The following is a 6,177-nucleotide window of genomic DNA, read 5'->3' on the forward strand; positions in this document are numbered from 1 at the left end:
TGTATATAGAGAGGGGCTTTGGATCGTCCTCCTCCTCCTCTAAAGTTCCTCCGTGTCACTGATTTGGAGTGGACCATGTGTGTCGACGTGGAGTGACTGGATTACGTGATCTCTTGCTCGCCTTTTCAAATTCCTTGTGTAACCGGGAACTGTTAAATTACCAGTTGAAATGTAACTGGCTTAATGCTCTGCCGCGTTTGATAAGCATCTCTCGGGAGAAGCTATTGGCAGCAACTTTTGCAAGGCTAGGCCACCTGCAGAACCTACTATGCAACTTAAAGATGCAACCACCCCTCCTCCTCCAAATGGAGGAGGATGAGGAAGAGGAGGAGGCCTCTGTCGCGGCGATAGTTGCCTGTTAGCGAGACAAGCCAGTGTAAGCCCACAGAGTTGTGTCGGCTCGGTGGCGCAACGGTAGCGCGTCTGACTCCAGATCAGAAGGTTGCGTGTTCGAATCACGTCCGGGTCAACGCTGTTTACTTTTTTTTTTTAGTACACATCATTTTTATATTTATTCCAAGCGTATTATCTAGAGACTGCTTCTGGATCATGATCGTGACATCAGTGATGAAGTCGTAGCCACCATGCAAAAAGACAGGTAATGAAAATGAAGTGTTCTGAGTAGTAAAAAAAGAAAGCCGTGACCCGAACACGCAACCTTCTGATCTGGAGTCAGACGCGCTACCGTTGTGCCACCGAGTCCGCCTCAGCTACACCTAGTTATGCATGCATGCATGCATGCATGCATTCATACATACATACATACGTACGTACATACATACATACATACATACATACATACATACATACATACATACATACATACATACATACATACATACATACATACATACATATATACATACATGCGGATATTTCAAGCCCACTTGTCAATCGTCTCAGACGGCGGCAACCTACATTGTGAAGAATGTCTTACGCAGCGTGACCCGCCGCTCACTCAGGAGGGGAAACTAGAGTTTACATGAGGCCATCATGCAAATTTCGACTCGACAAGGCGCCCAAGGTCACCCTTGCCTTGTTCTTGAGGAAACGTTATTTTGCGAGCGAATTATATACATCGGTACGGCAGCGTTACAGCGTAACGGGAAAAGTTCACACGTACTGACACTCCCCATTAAAAGCGTGCTACGGAACTGAGGCCGAATTCACAAAGCTTTAGTTTAGTAAATAGCCTCTGCCATTGGCCAACCGCCTTGGCTAATAATATGTCTACATACATACATACATACATACATACATACATACATACATACATACATACATACATACATACATACATACATACATACATACATACATACATACATACATACATACATACATACATACATACATACATACATACATACATACATACATGCGGATATTTCAAGCCCACTTGTCAATCGTCTCAGACGGCGGCAACCTACATTGTGAAGAATGTCTTACGCAGCGTGACCCGACGCTCACTCAGGAGGGGAGCCTAGAGTTTACATGAGGCCATCATGCAAATTTCGACTCGACAAGGCGCCAAGGTCACCCTTGCCTTGTTCTTGAGGAAACGTTATTTTGCGAGCGAATTATATACATCGGTACGACAGCGTTACAGCGTAACGGGAAAAGTTCACACGTACTGACACTCCCCATTAAAAGCGTGCTACGGAACTGAGGCCGAATTCACAAAGCTTTAGTTTAGTAAATAGCCTCTGCCATTGGCCAACCGCCTTGGCTAATAATATGTCTACATACATACATACATACATACATACATACATACATACATACATACATACATACATACATACATACATACATACATACATACATACATACATACATACATACATACATACATACATACATACATACATACATACATACATACATACATACATACATACATACATACATACATACATACATACATACATACATACATACATACATACATACATACATACATACATACATACATACATACATACATACATACATACATACATACATACATACATACATACCTGTATACGTCGCTATTGCATTAAGTGAAGCGCTCAAGCTAGAGGAATATTATCAACAGCCGTCTGTGCTCGCCCTTCAGTGCATCAAGGTAAAAGGGAGTCGAAGGTTTCTCAAGCAGCGTCTGCGTGGCCTTTTGCTCAACTTCCGACATTCATTTTTTGTGTAAATGAACAAATGTAAATGCTTTGAGTGTATGTATGTATGTGGTTGAAATTTTCTCTTACGAACAATTTCAGCGTAAGAAGGCTTTGTGAATTCGGGCCCTGATTTCGAAGCCTCTGCGGCGCCTTTAAGTGTATAATTCCTAGCGCAATGTATCAGACAGAGCGTAGATAGGAGGAACAGAAATTACGCGTAGAGTCAAAGCAAAGAGATAAGCGTCGTTGATTAAGCTATGAATGATGCAAGAAGGATACGAAGCATTAAACTTGGACAAAGAACTGTGAAGAATAGAAAGGAAGCATGAAATAAGTGATGTATGGAGTGCGCCGAACCCAGTTCTTTCTTTCTTTTTTTTCTTTACTGCGTTTTTGATTGGTTGACTGATGTTCATTTACACAAAAAATGAATGTCGGAAGTTGAGCAAAAGGCCACGCAGACGCTGCTTGAGAAACCTTCGACTCCCTTTTACCTTGATGCACTGAAGGGCGAGCACAGACGGCTGTTGATAATATTCCTCTAGCTTGAGCGCTTCACTTAATGCAATAGCGACGTATACAGGTTACTAAATGGTTGGCATGAAAGCATATAATGCAGACTCAACTCTACCGCCAATCTCCTCCCCTCTATCAAGAACAAAGAAGAAAGATAGGTATACGGGTGTGGCCCATCTCGCACGAGCATAATACCCTAATTTAATGGAAACCCTAATTACCACTACAGAGAGCCTGGATTATAGCCGGACGTAGTTATGTGGAATTAGAAGTAAAGCATAAGCGCATCTCCATGTGTAGTTACCATATAGTTAGCGGAATGACTCTGCCTAGATCCTTCATGCAACTGAACATAACTGCATGAGGTCGTAAGGTAAAGTTAAATTAATTATTTTTAGCCAACCGCTGCAACCTGGGTATTAGAACGCATAGCGTTGCGTGTGCACGTCACAGGACAACGAAACTTGTGAGTCTTATAAGAGAAACATGAAGTTTATGTTGGAAAATGGGATCACAACCAACACTTTGCGATGCTCAGGCGGAGCGGTGCGTTCCGGAAAGCTGGGGTTATGTCGCATCAGGTGAACGGCCACTGTAATCTATTCCATGATGCAAGTTTGACGCCTTTAGTTTACTGGTTGACCGCCCTCGTGACAGTTTAAAAAAATATAGATGAAGGTGAAAAACGGATTTTTTTTTTAATTCTACGGTTAACGTGCCACAGCCATGATCTGATTATGAGGAATGCCGTGGTGAGACAGTCCGGAATAATTTTGACCACTGGGGTTCTTTAAGCGTGCACTTACATCTAAGTACACGAGCGTTTTTTTTTTTTTTTTTTTTCCCGTGCCGTGCACATGTTGCCTTGAGATGGGACGTTAAGAAGAGGGAAGGAGAGCATGCGCGCGGTGCACGCTATGTTCGGAAGAGAGAAAAGGAAAATGAGAGCGACACAGAGAGAAAGAAATTGTAGCAGCACCAACGAGGCAACGCGCATCACTGCTGCCGACGCCGTCCGCGTTTCCCCGCGTTCGCACCGCACGCGCGTGGTGGCCCTGACTGTAGCCGGCACCTCTGGTGGCGGCTCGGCAGGTTTCGACCAGCCACGCCCCGGCAAGTGTGGAGGCGTAGCTTGGCCGTGACGCCACCGGGAAGATAAAGCTCGAAGCCGCCGCGACGGCGGCAGAACTGTCGTTGACTCTGCGGCGACTACATGTAGCCTTGACATGTAAGAAGAGGTTTATTGGCGGTGTACTTCAAGGATGCTACGAGTTCAAGGAGCGGCGAGGCAGCGTGGGGCACCGTCTCCAAAGACACCAGCGACCAGCGGCGCGAGCAGAGCGGGCCGAGCGTTGGCGATGCCGCTGGACGGAGGCGCGTCTTCTTCACACATGGGACGACCAAAGAAGATCCGGACACCCGAAGAAGAAGCCACTTATCTTGAAGCATGTCGCACGGCCAAGTGAGAATCTGCGCGTCGGCGGCGAGCCGATTCGGAATACCGTGCCTAGCAGCACTTAGCATTTACTAGCAAAACTTAGCAAAGCCTAGTAAAACTTCGAAGAAGCTAGGTCGATCACCAGCTCCGCTGTTTACTCCAGCCTTGCACCACTAGTGCAAGCTGCGTACGTTTTTTTCGAGATTACAGGGCTTTGCCCAAGACCAAGACCCAAGACACACAAGCTGCATGGTGTGATGTTTTAGAAACGTAAACACCCTATAACGTAGTAGAAGAGCGCAGTATTAGGCTAAGCCGCACAATAACCGACATGCTCACCACGTACGTTCCCGCCGACCACCGTGACTGGAATGCTACATACCTACATTAATACATGTAACCTGGGAGTGTACTAAGCACCTTCATAGGCCATCTAATAATATCACAATGGAGCAGTGGGAGGCACAGCTCGCCCGTTCCGACTTGGCAGGACAAAAGTCCTTAATTAGCCAGGTCAGGCAGGCGGCAGAGGCTAGTGGGGCCCTGGACTGAGGGGCTCCTACCACCGCTCCTTAAAATATTTACCAGCCAAATAAAGTTTCTCTCTCTCTCTCTCTCTCTCTCTCTATATATATATATATATATATATATATATATATATACATTGCGTTTCCTTTTTTGTATTTATTAACATATAATTCATCATGCCATGATATTCCCCGGAAGTTACCGTTTTTTCTCCGCTTTGGCCGCGAACGCTCTGTACCCATGAACAAGTTACTTCCTGCCGATCTGGAGTTACCATCGCAGTAAACATTTTGGGTGCCCTCGAACGAGCAGTGGCTCCCAGTCACATGACCTATGACGGGCTTATGATATCGCAGGTGGCACGAAAGTCTGGTTACGATTGCCGCTGCAGGGACACCTATTGCTTTTCTGGGGCCGGATGCGAAAAAAAAAAAACGTTCTTATGCTAAAACTGTTCGTAGAAGGCAATCGTGGTGTTGCACATATCATTATCGAAGGTGGCTGGCCAATGGCAAGCAGCGCTTACGAGCGAAATGCTTTGTTAATTCGGCTCCTGGTTCCCTGATGCAGCTCTGATGCAGCTCTGGCTGCCGTCTCGCACAGTTTGGCTGCTCAGCGAAGCTATATTTCCACGCTATCAACGCTCCCTGTGGTGCGTTTAGCGCCAGGTCAGCGAAATCACCTATGGGACTACCCTGGTCAAATCTACGACGCCTTCTACGCGCCCGCAGAGTGGTATCATTCACGTCGTCTGACTAAAGCGGTGTAACCCAGGTTTTGACGCTGCACCCTCACCAGCTCCGTATCAATCATTTTGCAAGGGGGGTAATGCCGCGAAAGTGAAAAATGAAAATCTTCTGCCAGATAATACATAGTAAGCTTCTTGGCACGTGCTATACCAATTCATCTTATTTCCTCTTGAAAATATTTGTAAATACGCAGTTTCGTGCAACAATTTGGGTAAGCCCGCTTGCGCAATTGCTGAATAAATCTATACGGGAAAAAATATCTTTGTCTAGCATAGGTCCTAAAGCTGGACAGAGGAGAAGAAATGCGGCCTTCTGGAACTCCTATGGAGGGACGGACTCAAGCGCAGGTGTTTATTCAACAACGCTCCCAGGGACCCATTCGCCTACGAACCACTGCAGCAGGCGAGGAGCGAGCATGAAATATAGAACTACGTTCACGCATTTACGCCGGTAACGCCAAGCATAGATTCCGCATTTATGAGCGCAACTGAGTGCAACGCCGTTCTTGTCGCTTTCAAGGCTTCCATGTTCCCTTTGGCGGTGAGTGCCTGAATTATTTACCGACGCCCCCCCCCCCCCCCCCCCCTTTTTTTTTCGGAGAACAAGCTTTGTGCCACAGCGCAACTCAAAGCGTGATACAATTTCAGAATGCGCACTCGAATCGCTGTGAAATAATCCAACATTTAAGCTAAACGTAATAACTTCAAAAAACGAAATTAACAAAAAGATAGGAGATAGCAGTGAGGTTCGCATTTATTGTTTTCCAACCAAAATTAGAACCAGGTAT

At 45.7% G+C, this 6,177-nt stretch overlaps 1 non-coding gene across 1 annotated transcript; it reads left to right on the top strand.

Annotated features, from left to right (window-relative positions):
• The first annotated feature begins 397 nt into the window (after positions 1–397).
• Positions 398–469, top strand: Trnaw-cca (transfer RNA tryptophan (anticodon CCA)). The gene has a single exon. It is a non-coding gene; the product is annotated as a tRNA-Trp (tRNA).
• Positions 470–6,177: the final 5,708 nt, after the last annotated feature.

The sequence above is a fragment of the Dermacentor silvarum genome, chromosome 8, assembly GCF_013339745.2.
Source record: "Dermacentor silvarum isolate Dsil-2018 chromosome 8, BIME_Dsil_1.4, whole genome shotgun sequence".
NCBI lineage: Eukaryota > Metazoa > Arthropoda > Arachnida > Ixodida > Ixodidae > Dermacentor > Dermacentor silvarum.